Below are 25616 nucleotides of genomic sequence, written 5' to 3'. Positions count from 1 at the left end.
TTTCATAGGAACTGCACTACCATGAAAAAAAGAGGCGAACATCTGAACAATCCTAAATACAAGGCACTCTTCAGAGCATCCCATTACCCACTGTTCACACACACACACACACACACACACACACACACACACAAGTAGGGGACAAATTCTTCCCTTGGATGCTTGCGGCCATCAGTGACAACAGGGATTATGTGCATGGCTCTGAGAGGGGAATTCAGTCCAAGGACCCCATCCAGGTTCGTTGAACAGAAAATCTGACCCTCTTTGACAGACAGACAGACAGATAGATAGATAGATTCTATCCTTTGTCAAAACCAATTGAAGGCTAAAATTATTCATGACCAGTTTATACCCATTTCTTCTTGTGCTAACATTGTCCTTTAGCTGAAATAGTTCTTCACTCTCCCTGGTGTTTTACACCCCCTCCCCCCCAATGTATTTATAGATATAAGATTGCACAAGCATAGCCGATGGCAGAAATTGGACCTCATTGTTCTATTGCATTGTTTGCTTATATCATGCATTTCGAGCAGTACAGTTGTATAGAGTACAGTACTATTAAAATGCTGCTGTGAGTTAGGAGAAAAGCTGAAAACTTTGCTGGTAACAGGAGTGTGGGGGAAGGGGGGGGAAGCATTTTATCGGAGTCCATATTGTGGTATCTGGTTCAAGAGCATGTGCATCCCAGAATGCAGACCAGAGGAGAGATTCTAGACAGGGGCTGCAGAGAGTGTGAGCTCAGGTCAGTTTAGGTCACTTCAGTTTAGATCAGCAACTCTGACTTGAAGCTAAACTTCCAGGCCTGAGCACATAACAACAGCAGGGCTGGCTCTCAGCTGGGGAGGTCCCTGTGCAAAGCAACACGTGGCACCTCATGCACAAGGTGGGAAGGGCTCACCTGGAAGATAGTGTCCCATAACAATAGGGCTCCCAAATATATGAAGCCAAAGGCCATTGACCCCCTTTTGCCTGCTTAGGGCTGGCACTCCAAAAGGAGCTATGCTGGTGAAGCTCTAGTGGGATGGTCCAGTGATTGGGACTCTTCTCTATGAGTTGGAAGACCGGCATTCAAGTTCCTGCTCTGCCGGTCTCTCTCTGTGACCTTGGGCAAGTCACTTAGCTTCTCTGTATCTCAGTTCCCCAGCTGTGTGCATATTGAACAGATCGTCCTCTTCTGCCTCCTAGGGGTGCTGAGAGGCTACACACATTAAAGATTGTGGGTGCTCAGGTACTATGCTAATGGTGTCATTAGAGCCTAAGATAGAGCAATGGCACCTGGGTTCCCATCCCAGCTCAGTCTTGGTGTGACCTTGGAGGTTACAAAGACCAATGTTTTTACACCGGGGCATCTAAAGTCAGGCACCTAAATAGCAGCATCCGGATTTGCTGAGGTGCTGAGCAACCACAATTCCCACTCCCTTCAGTGGGGGCAGGACTGGGCCCTTCATCACCGAGCTCAGCCCCTCCATCTAGGTGGCCAGCGGCTGAGCTATGTGTGAGGAGCTGGGAGCACCGTTTTCCAGCGAGCGGGCCAGTCTTTCCACTGCACTTCACAAGTGGGGAGTCTGGGGTGGGGCCCTTCAAAGAGGAAGCAGTGGCTTGACCAAACCCCCGGCCTGTGATTTTAGAAATCCCAGGTTTTTCCCCAGAAACCCCAGCCCTGAGCACATCACTACCCTGTTTGGGGTGATCTCCTGGGGCTTCGGGATGACAGAATGGTGAAGCTGAGCAGCGCCAGCACCCGGGGGCTGCAGAAGGAGACACATTTGTAAGGAACATGCCCAAGCTTGCCTAGAAAGACTCATCTTCTTCATGCAGTGGAGCCCTGTTCAAATGTCCAGCCACCCTGTCCCTCTGAGAAGCGCAGAACAACCGTGCACCTGATTCTCCTCTCACAGGTGTAAGTCCACTGGCTTCTGCAGAGTTACTCCTGAGTTACACCCGGGTGAGAGCAGAATCAGGCCCATCCTCTTCAGAAAAACTGTCCCCGCTTAGGTCCTATTTACCGCTTGTATTTTCCTGCCTTTTAGATTGATAGTAAAGATGGCTCTGGATTTCTAAGCCCCCCCACCCCGCACCAGTTCCAGGTGCTCGGACGCGGCATTTGGTGCAGGCCCATCTCTCATTAGCAGGGATCTTAGCAGCTGTGGGTCCAGTCCTCCAAGTGGGTGAGCTCCTCTCAGGACTTTCTGAGTGCCCTTTTGATGCTGGCAGGCCAGGTGCCAACTCAGGCCAGGATCCCCAGGCCTCAGTTGAATATTGACAAACACATAGTTGGAAGCCGTCTGGCACACCTGTGTGTTACTATTGTTAAAACAGGCCGTAGAGGTATAAGAATGTGATTAGTGTTTAGACTCCATCGAACGCTCGTGAGTTGCTGCCTGCATTAATCTCACTCAACATCTATACTCCATATTGCAAGGTAATATCTGAGCATTTGCACTGTAAGCCTCTGAAACTGTGTAAATCACCAGGCAGGAGAGAGACATTCATTAGTGTGAAATGCTGGTCTCCAACAGAAGGTGTTTTGTCCTGCCCAGCAAGGAAAGCCCGTCAACCTCAGATGGACTAGAGTGGAATATCAAAGAGGACAAAAGATTTTGTTGTTTACTCTTCCTACCTCCCCCAATGAAGATGAATTGCAAGTGAATTCCTCCCATCGGCAAATGTTGCAACTCAAGCAGAATGGGGGAAAGGTATAAAGGCCGCTAACAAGGAGAAACGGCACTTTATGCTTCTTGGACTCTGGGAGGCAAGGATTACTAGGCATAAGCAAAAGATCCGCAGTGCTTAGCCTGGGTTAGCCCTAAAGGACATATAAAGCTTGCTGATTAGAGAAGCTTCTATTACTTTTTGAAACTTAAGATTGGAACTCATTTATGGGTTTATATGTTTACCTGCTTTAACCTTGTAAGTAGCTCTTTTGTTTCCTTTTCCTATATAATAAATCTTTTGATAGTTTATTATAGGATTGGCTATATGTGCTGTCTTTGGTGTCAGGTCTAAAGTGAAACTGACATGGGGTAAGCAGCTGGTCCCTTGGGACTGGGAGTAACCTGAATATTGTTGTGACACTTGGTGTAAGGGACAATCTATCGCAAAGGTTTGCTCTCCTGGGTAGCAAGGCAGATCGGAGTTCACAAGGGGACTGTTTGTGACTCCGTATATAGAGGAGTTTACACTTGATAATTGGTTGGTGAAATCTAAGTATAGAACTCACAACCAATTTGGGGTTGGTGCCCTGGTTCTTAACAGTCTCCCCTGAGGTTGGTACTCACGCTCATGAGTCACTGCAGGACAGCTTGACAGCCCTCAGTTCCCATTAGGGTGCTCACCATCTCCTGGGGCTGAGCCCTATGAGTACCCAGCAACTCCATACAACCAGAGATGACTGGTGCCTGCTGATAGGCGGGGGGTGGGAGGGGAGAGGGGCAGAGTGAGGGCAGTCGGCTTCAGCAGTGTTACTGAGCATGCTCAGTCCACGTGAACATGATCAGTACAAGCCAAGCAGCAAATCTGTGGGGGGGGGGCATGTGACCCCGCATCCCCTCTCTCCCATCACCTCTGCATACAGCCAATGAGGAGAGGAAGGGAAGGATAGCAGCTCCAAATGAAACCACAGGGGCAATTGTGCTTGTTAGAAGGTAATTATCCGTAGTGGATATGGCCAAGATACTAGCATTAGCATAACAAATATGCTGTCTAAATGGAATAGATGCTGCTGTTTGCCATGAAGTATAAGCACCAGCTCTCTAAAGGCTGTATTTTTAGCACAAAATAATAAGAGAACACTCCTCTCTGCTGAAATGGTAGAGTCCGCCTGTCAACATTTAGTCAAAGGACAATTTCTTTCCAATGATAATAATGTTCCCATATTTGCTATTATATCCTCCTGCTCCCTACGAGGGAGGTAAGTATCATTATCCTCATTTCACAAATGAGGAAACTGAGACACAGATAGGTTAAGTGACTTGCTTGAGGCCACAAAATTAGTCGGTGGCAGAGATGGGATTAGAACTCAGGAGCTACCTTTGCTTCTAGCGGCTTTCTTCCTGGGCTGTGTCAGAAAATATTATCTCCTTCTCTGATGCATCCAGATTTTCTTGACGTAAATTGCTGAAATCGCTGAAAGAGGCATTTATTTCAGAGTTCAGCACGTTATGCACAGGCATAGCAGTTGAGTAACTGGAAAAATCAACTTAGAATTGCATCACTGGGAGTTAGAATGTTTGCTTAGTCTTCATGTGAGATGAAGCAAGCGCCTGCCTGTCCTCATCCAAGCGTGAGTAGTCAAGAGATAAGGAAGGGTTTCTAAAGTGATCCCTTAGAGGTAGGGATTTCAGGCATGGATGTACCTCAGCAAAATACCCCTCACAATTCAGGGCAAAAAAGGGCCTCTAAATACTGATAATTATTCACTAAGCTACAACACACTCAGAGGTCCAGATCCTCAGCTGGTAGAAATCGACAAGCCTATAGTGAAATCAAAGGAGCGATGCCAGTTTGCACCTGCCAAGGATCTGGTCTTTCCCAGTAAAATGTAAAGCCATTATTTTAGTAATATATCTGCGCAGGTCCACTGATGTCAAGGCCCGGCCCTGTAAAATGCAGCTCTTTCATCTCCCATTCCCTGAGGTTAAAATCTCGAGAAAATGATTGTCCTCCAGAGATTTCCAACTGCATTTGGAGCCAATGGGACGGAGCAAGTGCAGGTCCATTAGCCCCTTCCCAGACTGCTCCCCAATATAAGCCAGCCTTTTTTGCCTTCTGTCCATCTGCATCTCCCTGCTCCTGACAGGGGTCTTAGGAGATGAAGAGTGTTTTCCCTGCCTGATAAATTTCATCCTGTATGCAAGATTTAGAGCTGACCTAGGTAAGATTCACCTGCATTCCCTGCTCCGATTCATTTAAAATCTTGCATTACACACTAAAACATACTGCTCTGTGCTAGCTGCCACATTCAGCCTCTGAAAGGGATTGCCCAGCTGCCCAATTTTATAGGAACAGTCCCGATATTCAGGGCTTTTTCTTATATAGGCACCTATTACACACCATCCTCTGTCCTGATTTTTCACACTTGCTATCTGGTCACGCTAACCAGCTGCTATGTTGTGTGTACAAAACTGAAGCAGTGAAAATACAGCTGTGGAATCTGGAATTTTATGGGTTTAGTGATGAGCTTTTACTGCTCTCTACAGAATCCAGCTTCCCCTTTACTCCTCCATCCCAGGTTGGCTTTGCCAAAGGGATGCTGCATCTCAGAGCATTCGTCTGCAAATGATTTTAAATGGAATTGAGGCCCAAGGTTTGATTCATACTTGCCTTTAGTTTTAAAATACACGTAAAGAAACTAGTTATTGCCTGTAACCTCGGCTATGGTGAAAACTGAAAGAGTCAGTTGTTTGGCTCAGATGCACAATCAGAGGTACAGATGCTTCTCAGGACTGTTTAACCCTTTGGAGTCTGTAGCCTGGAGTTGTGAAAACAGGGTTTCTTAATGAGTGTTCCATCAAGAAACACAATTGAAAATCATTCAACCCCCAAAATAGATTTGATTTGAATCTTAGAGGAAGGTTCTGGACAGTTTTGTTTTTATTTTTCTTTAGTTTTCTTTTTTAAATCCAGACTGGCTTAGCCATCTCGAATTTTGTGATCCAGTAGTCAGAGAACACAGCCAGGAACAATGCACCTGCTAATTCCAGCTCTGACACGGTTTCTTTCTTTGAATTTAGATAAATCACTTAGGGTTTGTCTACACAGGGAGTTATTCAGGAACAGCTATTTCTGAATAACTCCATGTGTGGACATGCTTATTCTGGAACAGGAGTGCTTTGCTCCTATTTAGACAGACAAGCTGGGTGAGGTAATAGCTTTTATTGGACCAGCTTCTGTTGGTGAGAGAGACAAGCTCCTGAGTTTACACAGAGCTCTTCTTCAGGCCTGGGAAAGGTACTCAGAGTGTCACAGCTAACTACAAGGTAGAACAGACTGTTTAGCGTAAGTAGTTAACACATATTTCAAGGTACCATTCAAGGTGAAGTGGTCTATTAACACCTCACCAGTCCTGGGGGAAAAGGGGGAAAAAACTGGGGTGGTGGGTTATAAATTGTTGTCCTAAGCCATAAATCCAGTGTCTCTATTCAGTCCATGATTTTTAGTGTCTAGCAAAGTTATGAATTTAAGATCCTAGCCTCATCTTCTGAAGGTGTTGTGCAGGTTTCCTTTGACGATGAGACCTGAGGCCTGATCTACACTCAAAAGTTAGGTTGACCCAGCTACATTGCTCAGGGGTGTGACCTTAAACTCCCTCCCACTCCCGTGTAGACAGTGTTATGTTGACTGGAGCGCTCTATCCCATCAGCTCAGAGCATCTTTATCAAAGCACTATAGCACTGCAGCTGCATCAGTGCAGGTACACCGATGCAGTGTTTGTAGTGTAGACCTGCCCCTAGTTAAGCCGACCTAAGCCCCAGTGTAGACAGCGCTAGGCTGATGGAAGAATTCTTCCGTCGACCTAGCTACTGCCTCTCAGGGAGGTGGATTACTTACACCAATGGGAGAACCCCTCCTGTTGGCATAGGTAGCGTCTACACTGAGGCGCCACAACGGCGCAGGTGGAGCACTCCTGCTGTGCCACTGTTGCGTTTCAAGTGTAGACAGGCCCTTAGAGGTCAGATAGAGAGTGATCGCTTTGTGTTCCTGTTCAGCACAGTGGAAGCTAAAGAGGAAGCTAATGAGGACAAACTGTATTAGATTCAAATTCAGGCACCCAAATCCATATCCAGGCAGCTAAACAAAATGGTCCAATTTTCAAAAGTTCTGAGCATCCACAACTCATGCTATTATCAATGGAGTTACTCCTGGTTTAAGTGAGAAGAGGCTCTGGCCGTAATCTTCATTATTAGAGGTACAGAATATCACCTTTACTGGATACATCCCACCAGACTGACCATCTACCTAGAACTAATTAAGCCTTCCAAATGGGTCCAGAAATGTCATGTTGTTTTCACGGATTGTGACTCAGACCCATATACCAAGATGAGGCAGTCAAAGGGCGGTACCAGGGTCAGGCAGGCCAAAGTTTCTCAACTCCCTCTTTCCCCCTGGCTGTAGTTCAGAAGCTTAGCTTGAAGGTTAACCAAAGAAACAGAGAGACTCAGCTGCCCTTCACCTGTGACTCATTCAGCTGCTTTCCACATATGTTCACTCAGCCTTAATGCTGAACACGGGTTCAACATCTCTGAGACTTCCTGGGAAACACGTGGAGCTCAATTACTTCCTCCCAAGGAAATGTCTCCAGGAGGGCGCTCTGGAAGGAGTCAATGTCCGTGCTGAGTTTTCGGAGGACTGCTCCAGCATGGTTGGGATGAGGCTGATGCACTGAGCAGTGTCCGGCGTTGTTCATCATGCCGCCCATCTGAGAATGCCAGGCTGGTGGCTACATTAGAACAGACCACTTTGGATGTCTGTGCTGGGGGCTCCCCTGGCTCGTGTTTTGTTCCAACCCCCCCCCCCCACCACCACCACCACCTTTGGGGAGGCAGAAATTCACCAGAACTCACTCCAACATCTTTATCAGGTCAAATGCCCTCTCTAGCCTCAGACACCAATCAGGGTGCAGTTCTAGGAAAGTCTCACACGCAGTGCAAGCAGCAGAATCATGGTCATCCAGCCAGGCTGCTCCCTGGCCCATTCTGAACCTGGAGCTCAGACTCCTTGGCCTGCTGTGACCCTGCAGCACCACTACCATGTGCCCTCTCCAGCAGCTTGTATGGTTCCTTCTCAACCCCCCCAATCCTATCTTCCACTCAGAGGAAGCAGGAAGGGGGAAATTCCTGCTAGCTCTCTAGCCAGCCACAGCCATTGGAGGGTGTAGACAAGCCAGCTTCTTCTAGCTACCCATCCCTCAAGGAGGGACTCCAAAGACAGGACCAGCCTTCACAGCTGATGTATGGAGTCCAGGCTCCACTCTTCATTGAGTACGTCTACACAGCAATTCAATATCCATGGTCAGTTTAGCCCAGGTCAGCTGACTCGGGCTTGCGAGGCTTGGGCTGCAGGGCTGTAAACTTGCAGTGTAGAAGTTCGGGCTCAGGCTGGAACCCGAGTTCTGGGAACCTGCTTGGAGGGAGGGTCCCAGAGCCTGGGCTGCAGCCCAAGCCTGAACATCTACACAGTAATTCTTAGCTCCACAGCCCAAGCCCCATGAGCCCAAGTCAGCTGACCCGGGCCAGCCAGGGCCAGGCCTCAGCTCCTTTATTCCAGCATAGATGTACCCATTATTTCTTCTCTTGCTGACACTGTGTGGAAGAGACAAGACTGGCAAGTGCTGAAGTCTTGAGGACTGTTCTTTACATTGTACAAGTGATCAGTACGTGTGTGTGTCATCACAGTGCCCAATGCTAAACTCACATTAAAAACAACTGAAGCTAGTCAAATCCCCCCAAACAAATACTTGACTGTGCAGCAGGGACCATGTCTTTGAATGGGTTTGTATGATGCCTAAGGAATGAGGCCCTAACTCTGATTAGAGCTCCTGGCACTAGTAGAATCTAAATATTAAACAACAGAACTCAGCCGCATTTTTCAAAATTCAAAAAAAAGGAAGAAAAATTAGACATTTTGTTTTGCCTGTTTCCCCACCAGCTATGAAGCTGGCCAAAAGCATTTCAATTTTGGGGGAGAAATTCCCAACATGTTTTGTAATGTCTGCCCTAAACAACACTAGCCACCATAAAAGTGTGGTGCCTAGCGGCGGACAGGGCCGGCTCCAGGCACCAGCCCACCAAGCTTGTGCTTGGGGCGGCACCTGGAGGGGGGTGGCGCGGCGCTCCGGCCGCCGGGGGGAGCGGGGCGACGGCTGGGCTCGCCGCCCTCCCCCCGGCGCTCTGGCGGCCCTCCCCCCTCGCCGCCCTGCCCCCTGCGCTCTGGCCGCCGGGGGGAGAGCGGAGCCCCGGTCGGGGCTCGCCACCCTCCTCCCAGGGCTCCGGCCGCCCTCCCCCCCGGCGCCCTCCCCCCGGCCCGCGGGCTGGGGGGCGGCCGGAGGCTTTTTTGCCTGGGGCGGCAAAAAAGCCAGAGCTGGCCCTGGCGGCGGAGTTGCTTGTGTACAAGCTTTAACAAATAATCACCTCAGGACTGACCAATTTCCACCCAAAAAAGAATCTGGCAACTGGTGACTGTTGTTAGATGCAGGGTTTTTGTAACCGGGTTGGTTCCAGGATATTAGAGAGACAAGGTGGGTGAGGTAATATCTTTGATTGGACCAACTTCTGTTGGTGAGAGACAAGCTTTTGACTTAAATAGAGCTCTTCTTCAGGTCTGGGACAATCCCATCAACAGAAGTTGGTCCAATCAAAGATATTACCTCACCCACCTCGACTGCCGTTAGACTAGAGTGACCAGACAGCAAATGTGAAAAATTGGGACGGGGGTTGAGGGTAATAGGAGCCTATATAAGAAAAAGACCCCAAAATCGGGACTGTCCCTATAAAATCGGGACATCTGGTCACCCTATGTTAGACCCAGTTTAGACTGGAAGCTTTGGGGCACGGGCTCTTTTTGTTCCTAGCTCAAGGAAGTCCTGATCCATGACTGGGGCTGCTAGATGCTACCCCAATATAAATAATAAAAATTAATATTAATAGAGCATTGTACTGTCTCTTCTTTCAAGCTAGCTCTGCTGATCGTGACCATGAAAAAAGCTAGTTTAAGGTTTTTCTGTAGAATCACAGCTGCTGTCTCATTATTATCATCTCTACCATGGTAGCATCTAGAGGCCCCAACAGAAATCAGGGACCTATTGGACTAAGTGCTGTGCATGCACATTGCTAGACACAGTTCTTGCCTCAGACAGCTCACAGCCTCTGAATGGATGCACGTGGAAAAATACTTTCTCCAGACAATTTAAAAATCACCCGCTTTGGTTTGTTGTTTAAAACGCAATGTCAGATTAAAAGTCCCCAGCCCATGTGAACGAAGATCAGACAGCCCAGGATTGAGGATTGTTATGAAAAGGAAGCCTTAGGATTGAAATGTTTGCGATCTTGACCTTGGAAGACCTCATTACCTACATTTCTCACTCAGACCTGAATTAGCACCATAACAACGCAAGGCTGTAAAATTACGCGTAAACCTCCCAGCTATTTCTGGTTTACAGAGGCTCTCTCTTTTTCAGTCTAACCTAGTTTTTCAGTGGAACCTTCCTAGGAACTACAAAGAGACGTCCCAGTTTTCCTCCCTATGTAATTATATAAAGACAGGCCTATATTAGTGGCCTTTTGCTGCTTTTCTTGTCAGTTAAGATGCTGTCCCCTTTGGAATAGTAAGGAGCTGGAAAGTGATTGACCTCTGACCCTTGGCTTCGGGCCCAAAAGCGAGATGGATGCAGCTTTCTTCTGCTTTCCATGGCACACGAGAGCTTCCTATTAAGCATGTCATTAGATGCCGTTTGCATTGTCAAGGTCAAACCTCATTCTGCAGCTCCACAGACTCAGAAGACCCTACGTAGGGCAACCACCCTAGCTGCTCTGCAGCACTGAGACAGACGCTCTGATGGTGACGGCACTGGATAGGGGTCTTATCTTCACTACGTGTGTTCTTACAGTAACAATTCAAGGGAAGACAAGGAAGTTTCATGTGAAAGCTACAGTTAGCAACTGGGGGAGCCTCGTAAAACTCATGTGAAAAGTGCAAACTGCCTTGCCGGCACTAGGACTGTAACTTGAGTGAGCTAAGCTCAGCCAAGCTAAGAACACACTCTTGTTCTCACCGTGCGCCAGATGTGTGGGGTCTTCAGGTGCAATAACACGAATAACAACACCTCTGAACCCTACGCTGGGGTGCAGCGCTCCCCGACTGGCTCTCCTGGCAGCAGCACAGAGGATACGGGTGAGAATGTTGGTGTCTGGAGGAAGCAGAAGAGGACCAGAAAGGGAGGCCAGGCAGTGTGTACATAAATCAGCAGGCCTCAGGCATCAGGGCTATGTGGTCGGCATGCTATGGAGTAGAGCAGCCACTCTCCATGACATGTTCCCTTAAGGACCATGTAAATTCCTTGCTAGGAACACATAGAAATTCCTCCTTGGGGGACACACCACTGGACAGATTTTGGTTTTGCAAGACCAGAACCCAGGGGGATCAGACTTGGGTTCCATTTTTCCGAAAACTCCAGCGCTAGGATGAAGGTGGGTTTGGAGGAATGGTCCCAGTTCTGACCCATCTTTACAAAAAAGCTCTTTCCAGCTTCAGCCTGGAACACTTGGCCAGCATCAATTAAACACTCAGCGCATCAATTAAATGCCATTGAGTTTTGCAGATTGGGGGGTGTGTGGATGAAGAAGTGGGATCAAGTTGCATGAGAAAAGGCCACGTCGCTGGATATGCCCTGGGAAATGTGACTGGCCATTCCTAAGCCCCGTGGCATGTGTGACAGGCACAGTGCCTTGGCTCAACTGCAAACTGAGTGCTAACAGAAAAGCAGCCTGGAAAGGACAAGACTTAGCAAGTTTTGGAGGCTGCTCGTTGGCTCTTCCTGACTGAGTGGTAGGTCTTGGATCGGAAGCTTGGGAATAGGAGTGAGACAAGCCTTGGGCCAGGAAGTAGAAGCAGGGGGGTGACGGGGAAGGGGAGAAAGGATGCCTCCTGGACAGATCTGGCAATGCCTGTGGGATATGGAAGGCTTTTCTGGCTCTGAGTCTCCTGACTCATGCTGTATGAATGTCGTAAGTAACAATAACACTGAATCAAAACCACATCCATACACAGCCTTTCCCTGTCTCCAGAAGCTTGGGGTTAAACTCACCCTTGGATCAACCCCACTGCAGTCAGTGCATTTATCTGGGGGGATGAGTCAGACACCCCCTTGCCCCCAAATCTTGAGATTGTCCCTCAAATCATGATTAAAACAAGGTTATATTGTGTTTTTTGATCTGTCATCTGATTTTCGAACTCCCCCGGTCCCCTGACCACTCCTGGTGTGTGATAATCAGTGTGGCCAACTCTCTAAGCTTCATAGAGAGAGGTGATTTGGGCCTCTTGCTGGAGGACCCAACTGAGATCAAATTTACACCGATCTGTCACTAATGCTGCCTGATAATATAGTGCTTCCAGCTTCTCCCCAACCCCCAACCTTTTAATTCATTCTGTGCCCCCACAGACCCACATCTGCCTATCCCCAGCCCAGCAATTAATTGTGAACCTCCAGCCCTACATCTGCCCATCCCCCGCCACACATCATTTCTACTCCTCACTCCACCTCTGCCCACTTCCTGCGAGCAACGCTGCTCCTCCTGCAGATCCAGAGGCTCCTCTCCTCCCTCTCTCAGGCCTAATGGGCAGGGAAGCTCCAGGGCTAGTCACCCCCTGATCCCCCTCCCCAGATCTGGTGTTGCAGGAACGGAGAGGGGAAGGGGAACAGAGAGCAGACTGACCCATTTTTTCAGAGGAGGGGAAGAAGGCAGCAGAGCCGCCCTGAGCTGATGGGCTCTTCCGGCTCCTCTCCTCTTGTGAGAATGGGGTCAGATGCTCCTTCTCCTCCCCTCCCCTATGGAGCCCAGAGGAGTTTTTGGGTAAGGAGGGGGGCAGAGCTCTGCCTGCCTCCTGAAGTAGCTGATTGGCTGCTCTTCCCCAGGAGATGGGAAAGTGGCAGCCAATCAGATGGGGTCTCCCCCGCTCCCCCCCAATCCAGGATGAAAATCCTGTAAAAGTTGGAGCTTCCGGCATCCTTATGGGACGGACTCCAGCTGGGGCTCAAATCGCATTAGGTCACGAGACCTGGCAACATGGCTCACGGATTCACTTCATATGGCGAGCGCTCTCTGCACTGGAAGATGAGATGTCTGTTTACAGTGATGGAGGAGGTGGGAGATGGGGAGGGGGTAGGAACAAACACCACTCCATAATACTTCCGGCACATGCGCACGTATTGAATTTGTTACAGCGACCTGGGCAGTACAAAGGGGTACTGTCCACGAATGTTTAGTCACCATGCAGCCAATTATCCCAAAAAGCCCTTGCTTGTTTGCCTCTGCCTGAGCAATGGGCTTTGCTTGCCATGGAAAGGAAGGACGGTGATTTATTTAGATTCCCTGGGTTGGGGAGACAGCCACGCAGATCGATTCCTCTGGGCTTTGTGAATACAGTATACTCCCGTTTATCCAAAGTCCTACTATTCAAACCTCCGTATTATCCCAATACTTCCCTTGTGCCCCACGTAGCTCATGCTGGGGGACCAGGAACGGATTCGGATAACGTGCAGGTTCGCATAATAGAGCAGAGGTCCCTGGCCAGGACTGTGAGGAGGAGGAGGAGCCCCTGGCCATGGGGGCAGCCACCCTGCTGCTGATGGGGCTGTGGCAGCACAGGTGCGGATGGCTCCCAGCACTGCTGCAGGGCCAGTGACACCTGATCACTGCAAGTGCAAGGTGCAGGGAAGGCTGTGGTTCTGGCGGGGCTCTGCTCTGTCCGCACCTTGCGCTTGCAGGGATTAGGCCCTCTTCAGCCCCGCTGTCATGGGAGTGCGTGAGCAGGGCAGAACCAAGACCCCAGGCCAGGACTGCGAGGAGGGGGAGGACAAGCCCCTGGCCACGGGTGGGGGGATCCTACTGCTGAATGGCTCCACTTGCCCTCTTGATTATCCAAACTCCCAATTAGCTGAACAAAATCCATGGCCCCCACTATTCAGATAATCGGGGGTATGCTGCATTCCACATCATTCTTCTGTAGACTGTAAGCTCATTGGGGCATGGCCTATCTTATATTAAATGTGTGTATAGTATTCAGCACAGCAGTGGTCTCTCTTCAGGGCAAGGGATGTCTATGGCTGTTTGTACAATCCCTGGTCCAATGGGTCCCATGCCTTGGTTGGTCGCTAGGCTCTATCATCATAAACAGGTTAATAATAACAACTCTGAATGGGGCTTCCAGACACTACTGCTGTGCAAATGACGATGATGGTCCCTGTGCACAAACGCCAGATTTCCCCGCAGAGAGGCTTACATTTGGGCAAAGAATTCAAAGGACGAACACAAAAGCTTCGCCTCTTTGCGACCCCGAGAAAACATGACACTCCACCAAAAGCGAGACTCTGTTCACACAGCTCTCTGCAGGTCTGTCACCTTCCTGGCCTCCTTGAGTTTTAATGAACACTATAAACTTGACTAATGAGGGCAGCTGGCAAAGCCGAAGCCACCCAAGAAAAGGAGATTGGCTTGGAAGAGCAAACATCCCTTGCTTGAGAATCCCCCACGGCCCCCGACTCCTGGTGACCTCCTTGTAGGCACTGAGTTTCAATGGGAGGTGGGTATCGATCTTTCCTAGACACCTTTGACATTCCCAGCCTGACGGGTTATCAAAGCAGCCAACTGGGATAATAAATCTGCTGGTTCCTATTGGCTCCATATGCAATTGGAGTAGCAAAGAGGATGGGATGAATATCCTTGTGGTGCAGACTTCCACCAGTATGGGGAGTCAGAAGGGCTGGGGAGCAAGAAAGGGAGCCTGAAAGGAAAGGTGATTAACAAAAATAATAGCAAACAAGAGAGGCTGAAGTGGGGGCACGTTGACCGAAAGCTGAGGTCTGTCTTTTTGAACACAAGAAGTTGTGTTTTGCCTAAAACCCATGCATATTGCCTTTCAGAGCGGGCAACTCACTTTTGTAGCCTTAGCCACTTTGTAGCCTTAGCCAGTGCACTACACATGCACAAATATTCATTGCTAGCCCACTGGCTTCAAAGTCCTCCTGTCTTACATAAGAATATTTTTTTTAAAAACAAGAACTTAATGTGACCCAATGGAATTCACCCTGCAGGGCACGGAACCTTCAACAGCACAGGTCAAATTTTATGGCTCCAGGAGTATTCTCTAAAGCAGGTCGGAAATTTCTTTTCCCCCCTGCAGAACATTGAGACTTTTCGTCAAAAAATGTTTTCAGTCTGTGACTGAAAACAGAAAAGAATTCAGACAAATGAAAAATTTTCTAAGAAAGCAGGCACTTCTCGCAAAATTATCCGTTTTGTCAAAAACCCAGCCTTTCACTGAAAAAACTTTCAGTGGAAAAATTTTGACCAGCTCTACTATTTGCTCTGTCCAGCTACCATCTCCAAGATTATGGTTTGGGCTCACCTTTAATTTTTAATGTAGAACCTTCCATTGACCTGGGCTTTGCTAAACTACTGTCAGCAAAAACTGGCCATCTTTCTCCAATGACCAGCAAAGATCTCACAGGAGAGCATAGGCACCCACTCGGTGGGTGCTCTGGGGTTGGAGCACTCATGGAAAAAAAATAGTGGGTACTCAACACCCACCAGCCACCTGCTGATCAGCTGTTCAGCAGCAGGTGGGAGGAATGGGGGAGGGGGCAGAGCGGGAAGAGGTGGAGCGAGGGCGGGGCACGCTCAGGGGAGGGGGCAGAGCAGGAGTGGGAAGGGGCGGAGCGGGGGTGAAGCACCCACCCGGAAAGCAGAGGACATAGCCAGTTCTCCTATACAATTGTTTAATCTTTTATTGAAAATCTACTATAGTCTGTTTAAAGGCATGCCATGACATTTTACCATAAATAATGACAATGAAAACTATGGCTGGGAAAATAAACCCATCAAGATGAAATTTCCTTGATTATTGTAATTGTGTTTGCTCACTGGCTCACCAATCCAGTCTGCAAATTAACGAGCACCTACTCTACTTTGGAGACTCTATCTGGGTTCTAAAACGAAGCAGCAATCAGAGCAGTAATGACCATTAATCTCATAATCGTGACTTTTTTCCCTCTCTGCTTTGCCCTTTCTTACTCACCTCACTTCTGACTTACCCTGAGCCAGCAGAACAGGATTGTCTTATTGTCTTTACTCCAATAAAGGTACGTTCTAAATTCCCTAGACAATGAATTCACATGCATTTGTTGCGTTACAAAAATATAATATTTTTTGTGAATTAATAGGAAAGAAAAGCACATTGTAGCCATTTGTCGACTCTTGCCTTACACTAAGACGGCAATCGTCTCAGGACAGGGGAAGTCTTCGTTGTGTGCTTGTATAGCGCCTAGTGCAAGGTCTATGACTGGAGCTCTAGGACAGCGCTTTTCAAGCTGGGGTCCGCGGACTATTGTTAGGGCTTCTCCTTGCCCTCCCTTGGTTCTTGTCATGCAGACAGAAAGCAGAAGGCCAGAGTCCAAAGCGCAGGCAACGCAATGTTTATTGGGGTTACCAAGCAAGCATAATCCACAGCTCTGTACACCAGTAGAGCTTTTCATTTCCCCCCGCCTCCTTCTTAGTAAGCTTAATTATATCTATAGTGCCCGCTATGGGTGGTGGGTATCGTAGGCAGGGGGAGGCTGTGCCTCCCCAAACAACCTAGTGTGGCCCCGCCTCCGCTCTGCCCCCAGGCCAGGCCCCCTCTTGCAGTTCCCGGCGTTCTGCCCTGGCTAGCCCAGGTTGGCTAGGGCTGGCTGGCCTGCATCCCACAGGCTCAGGGTGGCTGGTGCTGGGGCCACGCTGCCCGGCGCACCGGGGCTGGGGGCGCTGCAGCTGCACCGCCTGGTGCTCTGGGGCTGGCCACCTGGCACACAGGGGTTGGGGGCGCTGCGGCCGCATTGCCCGGAACACCGGGGCTGGGGATGGCCCGGCTGCCCGGATCACTGGGGTTGGGGGCGCTGCTGCCAGTGCCCTGGGGCTGGCCGCCCAGCACACCAGGACTGACCACATTGCCTGGCCACCCAGAGCTCTGGGGCTGGCTGCACTACCCGGAGCATTGGGGCTGGTGGCACTGCAGCCCAGCATACTGGGGCTGGCCATGCCACCCGGAGCACCAGGGCTGGGGGTGCTGCTGGCCAGTGCTCCAGGGCTGGCCGCTCAGTGCACTGGGGCTGGGGGCACTGTGGCCTTGCCGCCCGACTGCCCACAGCACCTGCCTCACTCCCCGCCCGCTCGGTGCTGGGGCCAGGGGGCCGCAGTGGGGTCCTCTGGGCTCATGCGAGGGAGGGGGGCAGAAGGGGAGGGGCAGGGCCTTGGCACAAAGGGAAGGCCCGGGGGCTAGCGTCCCCCAACATATGGTTCACTGGCTGCCTTTGGTGCCTGGCCCTGGTACCACCCCTTACAATTTATGGTCATGTTCCATTTTGGAGGCTCTAGAGTCTGGGGGCTTCGGTACCACCTCTTTTGTACCCCATGGGAGGGGTAGGGAGTGAGGTTGTGTTCTGGCCAGGGACACCTTTTCTTTGGCTTTAGTGTTTCTTATATCTTCCCCCCATCCCCGTCGCCCCTCTCAACTGGTTGCTTGACCTTGTCTTAAGATAGGAGTTGAGGAAGTCGTATATTAAACTCCCACCATGTCCAGCAACTCTTTAGCACTATTTCTTATCTTTTCTCATTGTACTAAAAAACCCATCTGGTTGTAGGCAGAAGCAACACACAGGGTCTTTGTTCACATATGTTAATGAGGATATAAGAATATCAAAAATCAAATGGGCAAAAAACACCAAAATTCTATCTCAGGCTAATAAACAGGCCTAAATACTATATTACCATCACTAACAACTATCGCACCTCTATTCAAAAATTTTTAGGGGTTGGCAAATAACAAAAGGTTGAAAACCACTGCCCTAGAAGCTACCATAATACAAATATGATTTAGGAGGCTGGGGCACATGACTTAAGAGGCGAGGCTGAGGGAACTAAGAGTGAGGGGAGATTTGATAGCAGCCTTCAACTACCTGAAGGGAGGTTCTAAAGAGGATGGAGCTCCACTGCTTCACCACCATCTCAGTGGTGGCAGATGACACAACAAGATGCAATGGTCTCAAGTTGCAGTGGGGGAGGTCTAGGTTGGCTATTAGGAAACACTATTTAACTAAGAGGGTGGTGAAGCACTGGAATGGGTTACCTAGGGAGGTGGTGGAATCTCCATCCTTAGAGTTTTTTAAGGCCCGGCTTGACAAAGCCCTGGCTGGGATGATTTAGTTGGTGTTGGTCCTGCTTTGAGCAGGAGGTTGGACTAGATGACTTCCTGAGGTCTCTTCCAACCCTAATATTCTATGATTCTATGATAAAAGGGAGAGACTTTTGCCATGCTCTCTCTTTTCCACCTCCATCTACAGACACCACCGCCAAGCGACTGAAGCGCTGATCAAAGGGGAGAGCCTGGCTGAAGGGCAACCAGCCAGCCTGTGGTGAGAAGTATCTAAGTTTGTAAGGGCACTGAAAATGTTAAGATCAGCTTGGAATGCATTTTGTTTTTATTTCATTTGATCAAATCTGACTTCTTGTGTTTTGACTTATAATCACTTAAAATCTATCTTTTGTAGTTAATACATTTGTTTGTTTATTCTACTTGAAGCAGCGCGTTTGGTTTGAAGCGTGTCAGAGACTCCCCTTGGGATAACAAGCTTGGTACATATCATTTTCTTCGTTAAATTGACGAACTCATATAAGCTTGCAGCGTCCAGCGAGCATAACTGGACACTGCAAGACGGAGGTTCCTAGGGATGTGTCTGGGACCGGAGACATTGGCTAGTGTCATTCGGTTGCACAATCCAAGCAGCGGCTGGCCACAAGTGCTCACTCACGTAGCTGGGAGCAGCATACATGCTAGAGGCTGCGAGTGAACAGCCCGGGAGTGGGGGCTCTCACAGCAGAGCAGGGTAAGGCTGGCTCCCAAAGTCGAGGATTGGAGTGACCTAGCAGATCAGCAGTCCGGATAACACCAGGGGAACATCACAGTTCCCTCTTCCCCTGCATCCCTGCCTTGGCCCAGGCGCGGCTAGATCAAAGGGTATGTCTCTACTTTAAGCTGGAGGGGTAATTCCCAGCATGAGAAGACATACCCGTGCTCATTCCGCTCAAGCTAGCATGCTAACAATAACAGTGTGGCCGTGGCGACAGGAGAGGCTATCCACCCTGAGTACGATCCTGTCCCAAGCTATAGGGCCATGCTTGGGGCAGCCAGCCCCTCCCACTGCAATGGCTAAACTTCTGGCTTGAGCTCAATCCGACCTAGAGCAGGTATGTCTCCTCCAGCTGTAAATCACACCCCCTGCACAAAGTACTGCTATTGCCCCTACTACCAGAGGATCCAAGCATCTCACAACACCCCGGGGAGGTAGGGAAGTGCTGTTAGGCAGAGACACTAGGCGGCTTGCTTACAAATCACACAAGAAGTCTCTTGCAGAGGAGGAAACTGACCCCTGATCTCCCAAGTCAGCACCATAACCACTGCCCCATCCTTCCTCTCTTGAAAAAGCACCATAAATGTAGCTTTGCTGAGGGGATTCGTCATAACTAGGCATCTGTGGTATCCTTCAAATGAGCTTGTTGTAAAGTTCCTCCTTGTGGTGTCTGATCCCCATCTTCTTGTAATATAATCAGGAGTACATTATATGCAAACAGCAGCACCATAGCTTTTGATTGCCTGAACCCAATAAACAGGTACCGGACAAAAATAATTATTTGTAAGTCATGTTATTCCATCTCAGAGGAACCCTGTTTGCCTTGCAACCTTTTGCTGATGCAGGAGAAAAAGAAAATCTGCCCCAGGGTAGAAATAAACCATCCCAGCTCCTTTTTCCAACCCAGAGCAAGCTCTGAATGAGAGCAGCTGCTGAACAGAAGTCTCTCCAAATAAGGAGGACGGTTTAAATTAGTAGGATTCTGGCTAATTAAAAGACCATAAAGACATAATTAAAAGAACGGAGACCAAGTGATATTAAATTAGTCCACCAGCCGTCTTCTGAGCCATTGCAGGAAAGTGCAGATTGTTGCCTTCACCTACCATATCCAAACCACCTCCACTCTGAATACGCGAGCAGGAAGGAGGTTTCAGAATAGTGTGGGATTTAGATGGGTGAGGTGGAGGGGGTGGAGGAGGTGGAGGGGGAGACTCTTCATTCAAATGTGAAAGGGAATCCCCACTGGGCAAGAGAAACTGCAGTGAGAATTTCTCCTGGAATTTCCCCCCAACAATCGTGTGGGAGGTGAGCCTCTCTAGGAAGGTGTGAAATTCAGCAGGCTGTTCAATCCCCTGGCTAATTTCTTCTCTCACACATCACTGCTCCCCTTGTGCTGCTCTGTTCCCACCAGGCAAGGAGCCGCAATATACATGCGGAATCCTCAATTACAATGTCCTGGAGTTCACAAATGAGCTCAGGGGACTCTGCCTACCAGAGGGCTCTATCCAAAGCCTATTGAAGTCACCCTTGATGGCGGTGGGCTTTGGCGCAGGCTTCTAGTTAGAGAGTCTGAGACAACAGCTTAAAAAAGAGAGACCGCAGGATGGTTCCACTGCCTGCGAGGGGTAAATTCCTGACCTCCCGGAGCATCGTTTTCAAAAGGTGCTTTTCTATTCGATAGTCCTGCTGTGAAGTAATGACAGACCTGGGGTGGAAATGAACCACCATTCAAAAGCCCGGTGAACAGACACTTCAGAGATGAATGACATCTGTGCTGAAAGCTGTATCTAGCTACCATATGCCAAGAAAGGGAGCACTGGCACCATCTTTCAGGTAGGACTGTGGATTTGTTCTGATAAACAAATAACGGATAAAGAACTGGAGACAACATGGCCATAAGTAAGAAACGCAAAGCGTGGCTTCCAGCAGAGACAAGCGTAGCACAGCACTTATGGGTTTGGCCAGGGGGAGGTGCCCTTTCAGTTTGCCTGGCAGAGCCGCTGCCTACGGACCGTAACTGTCCACAAAATGCAAGGCCCATCTCTTTGCTACAGCTTCCTCAGAACTACAATAATAAAGAGCATTACAGATGGGGGGGAGGGAGGAAGGATTGCTCTACTTTACAGTTGTCGCACACAGCCTGCAGCCCAGAATAGCTGGAACACCAGTCACATACTTTCCTGCCCTCAGTACACCCCTAGCATGCCCGTACCCTACAATAGGGTGGTAGTATAGGGCCGTCTATGTTCTCCTTACACCATGCCCTGGGCTTGCAATTCCCAGTGGGGGGAATCTGCATCCCTTTATGCCAGAGTAGCATAAAACAGGCCAACCCCTGCTCAGGATGGACCCTCATCAGGACAAAAGAAAAGCGTGTGTGTGTGTTTGGGTGTGTGTGCGCGCACACACAGGGGCTCTCTCTCTTTCTTTCAGTCATCATGTTTCTGGCTGGCAGCTTGTCAGAAAACTTCCTCCCCACGAGTGAAATGTGTTGCAAGGTATGGACCTGGGTAACAGATGCTTAAAACCATCTGGTGTAAGTCTCCCTTCCAGATGCTTCCCCTGCAAATTCAGGCTGCTTTCTCCTTGTGACTGTTATGGAGAGTACTTAGAACAGCCAAGGGATACCTTACACTTTTCTCCCTACACATCATCATTTATTTTTATTTGTTAGGAGAAATGATTTTTTTTTTTAAAGGGAGTGCGTACCTTCTCCTCCTACATGAAACTATAAAAGTGAATGATCAGCGGTTCAGAAACTGTCGCTGCCATAAACCATTTCAGTCTAATTCACGCTAGCTCCAGCACTGGCAAGGAAAGCAGATGACAAGCAGCGGATTCCAGTCAATGGAATAAAGCAGGATGCTTGTAATGACTCAAAGAGACACAGTTAAGTACTTTAGGGACAAAACAGAGCGTTTCTTAAAAAAACAAAAGGGAGGGGGACCTGGAGTGTAAGGAAAGCTTGACTCATGGGAGTGCCGGTAAGACATGTGACTTTATCGGTTCGGTGTAGCACATGATTTGTGACAATGGTCAATACCCTTGTTATATGACAGTATCTACTGACCTTGCTGGGTGCTAGTTACATTGCATGATTATACCTGTAACGCATTTATTAAAGTCCTCGGTACAATGTTAAAAATTATCTGATGTGACAATTATTTATATTACGGTAGCATTTAGAGGTGCCAGTTGAGATTGGGGTCCATTGTGCAAGGCACTGTACAAATACATAAGAGACAATTCTTGCTCCAAAGAGCTCACATGCTAAACAGACAGAAATTAAATGACTTGCCCAAGGTCCCATAGGAAGTCTGTGACAAAACCAGGTGCCCTTCTACGTCCTAGGCCAGTGCCTTAACCATGAGACCATCCAGCACTTCTAGGTTAGCTTTGAAATGATTGTCATGCTAAGCACCACACAGCCCACTGAACCCCAACTAACTCATGCAGTCAGAAACTGGCCGGGCAGCTAGTAGCTAGGTTCTTTGGGGTAGTCTGTGCCAGCCCTGGTGGCAGCGGACAGTGGGGAAAAAGGGAGCAGATGGGAGAATATGTTCCTGTGAACACAGAATCCTCAGAGAGTTGGCATATTCAGAGCTGACTTACTGCATAATGCAAATCTATTGAATGGTTCTGTGTTCTGTGGTCCGATGCTGTCTTTGACATTTCAGGGATGAAGGAACTAACTGCAGTGATGGAACTCCATGCGATGCAAACACTTTAAGACTCTCAGAGATATAAGCATTCTGGGAAGACCAAAAAGTAGTGGAATCCCTGAATACTGATGTGGGATGGTGGCAAAATGGGGTTAAATGAATGAACTTGTGGGCCAGCTCCTCAGCTGGTATAAATCATTATAGTTCCCTGATGTCTGGAGAGCTAAGCCAATGGACCCCAGTTGAGGATCTACATAAAGTGCTTTCATGACCTTATGGCTCACCAGTGAGTCTCATTTCCTAAAAACATTGTGTGTCGTAGCTAGGGATTGATGTGCAGATTTGAATAAAATACAAACTGACTCAGCCGTACTTCCCAAATACAAACTGAACTGGAGCGTAATCTGAAATTGTTGTTTCAAAAAAATGTGGTTATATTAAAAAACCCCAAACCTTCTATTGATCATGCCGCATCACTTCCTGGTTTCATCCAAAAGCAGAAGCACCAAAGTGCTGTGAGAAAGGCTGGAAAGGTGGAACCAGGAAGGACCATATATCTTGCTAGACAGCCTAATATCAATAAACTTCCTAGCCCAATTTCCAGGCCAAAGAGTTTTGGCTAAGCTTTAAAGAAAGAAACATCTGAAGTTTTGGATGCTTCTCCAAGCTAAATCTTTTGAGGGTCACCTATCAGTAGTAGTAAACTTGCTGCCCATGTAATTTGTTGATTATGCAAACACACACCCCTTAACACCAACCTTTCACGAAGTCCTCAGAAGCCACCCACCCACTCTAGCCGTAGACAATCTGAGGGCGCGGATCTTAAATGAAAGCAGAAAGATTTTTCTCCTTCAATGCTATAAACAGACAGCTGCAGTGAAACTTCCAACCATGCAGATCTCACCCACAGACATATCACCAGCAAGTTGATGGAAACTATCAGTGAGAGATACCTTCTAAAAGCCAGCCTAGACATGAAAAACTTATTTGGGAAGTGGCATTGCCTTATGTCTACAGAGGAGTCTGAGCATGGAAGTGTGTTGTGTTTTCAAAAAGATGAAATGAGAGTGGGAAATTTTGTGATTGTTTTTAAGGTCAGAAGCCTCAGTCAAGAAACAGACCTAGACGCACAAAGACAGCCAGGGTTCTGAAAGTAGGGAAGGATGGTGTGGATGTGCTCTGAGAATCCTGAGAACAAACAGAGAGACTATTCCTTGAAAACTGACATGGGCCAGACCCTGTAAAGATCCATGACCAAAGGAGCCAACCCTACCTAGCCAGCCAGACAGGCTGTGTGCAAAGCTTGGTGAGGTTTCACTTCTCAATGCTTTGTACAAATGTCGGTTTTGATTTTCAATCTATGTAGGTTTATATTAATCTTCGCTTCCCCCAGCACATATTTTGCTTGGAATAGACCCAAAAACTTCATAGCAAACCAAGGGCAAGATGGCCATGGTCCATCACCATCCTAGCCAAAGCGGGGTAAAACAACAAGTTTCAAATCATTGGCAAGCAGCAGCATAAACTGGGCTGGGTTAATGAGAATCTAGGCCCAGGTTTGCTCACAAACCTCAGTGAATCTTCGGAGCAACCTGGTCCTTGCTTTGAATTTGTGACAAAACCCCAAAGGAGGAGAATGTAATATGGCATCAGGCTTCTTTGTGGCCAAGCTCTAGCTGTGTGGTAGAGACTTTGTTTCAGGATCCCAGTGCTTAGGGTTACCATTCGTCCAGATTCCCCCAGACATGTCCGGCTTTTTGACCTAAAAATAGCGTCCGGGGGGAATTTGTAAATGTCCGGACTTCACCCCCGCCCCCCCCCATGCAGAGCGCGCGCGGCTAACAGGGCAGCGGGCCGGATGGTGCCACTTACATGGGGCTCCGACAGCCAGAGAGAGCCCCTCCTCCTCTCCCCTGCAGCAGAGATCACTCCCTCCCTCCCTGCATTCGCAGATCGCCTCCGGCAGTCTGGAGCTCCTCCCGCGCTGCCCAGCGTGCGGGGACGAGCGGCTCAGGCCGTTCCTGAGCAAGTTCACAGAGACATTAGGCGAAGGCCAACAAGGGGGTCAGGGGGTCGGAGAAAGGGCAGGGAGGTTTTGGAGGGGGCAGTCAAGAGACGGGGGTGTGGGTCGGGAGTTCGGGGGGGGCTTTCTGGGGGAGGCGTGGATAAGATTTTGGGCAGTCAGGGTACAGGTAAGGGGTAGGGTCCTGGGGGGCAGTTGGGGGGGATCTTAGGAGGGGGCAGTTAGGGGACAAGGAACAGGGAGGCTTAGGTAGGGGGTGGGGTTCTGGAGGGCAGTTAGGAGCAGGGGTCCCAGGAGGGGGCAGTCAGGGGACAAGGAGCGGGGGGGTTGTTTGGGAGTTCTGGGAGGGGCTGTCAGGGGGCAGGAGTGGGGAGAGGGATCGGAGCAGTCAGGGGACAGGAAGCAGAGGGGTTTAGATGGGTCGGGAGTTCTGGGGGGGGGGCTGTCAGGGGGTGGAGAGTGGTTGGATGGGGCGTGGGAGTCCCAGGGGTCTGTCTGGGGGTGGGGATGTGGATAAGGGTTGGGGAAGTCAGGGTATAGGTAGGGGGTAGGGCCCTAGGGGGGCAGTTAGGATGGGGGGAGGGTCTCAGGCGGGGGGACAAAAGGCAGGGAGGCTTAGGTAGGGGGCGGAGTCCTGGGGGGCAGTTAGGGGCAGGGGTCCCAGGAGGGGGCAGTCAGGGGACAAGGAGCGGGGGGAGGGTTGGGGGTTCTGAGGGGGGGGGGAGTGGGAGGGGCAGGGGCGGGGCTAGGGCAGGACGGGGGCGGGGCTAGGGCGGGGCTCCTCCCATCCTCTTTTTTGCTTGCTGAAATATGGTAACCCTACCAGTGCTACAGCTGGACACTGTCTCTAAAATGGGCCTAACCAGACTCTAGGTCCAAACACCTGTGAATCTTGGAGGTGTTCAACATCTGGATCCATATTCCAAATCTGCAGTTTGGCGGACCATTAATTTTGATTAAAGGGATGGGGCTCTTTTAAAGTTAGGGAGACGGAGCTTTGATCTAGAACTTTGTTTTGTGAGATGCTCGCAGTTGTTGAAGAGTCTAGAGGCATCTCTAGAAAATACCCTATCTTTTTTTTTTTTAAAGTAACCTCTGGTCACATCACTCCAGCATATAGAAGCTGCCTAAGAGGACTGAAGAGTGGAAATTCCTATGGAGTCTCATTGTCCTTTGGGTTTAAGAGTTGCTGCATGACAGTGTCCTATAATTTTAACTCATCAGTTTGTGGCAGGCTATCAGAACAATAGAAATGTAGGGCTGCAAGGGACCTCAA

Source organism: Terrapene carolina, unplaced genomic scaffold, assembly GCF_002925995.2.
Source record: "Terrapene carolina triunguis isolate 2854851 unplaced genomic scaffold, T_m_triunguis-2.0 Scaffold111, whole genome shotgun sequence".
NCBI classification, from domain to species: Eukaryota; Metazoa; Chordata; order Testudines; family Emydidae; genus Terrapene; species Terrapene triunguis.
Note: the sequence above shows the minus strand (reverse complement) of the source record.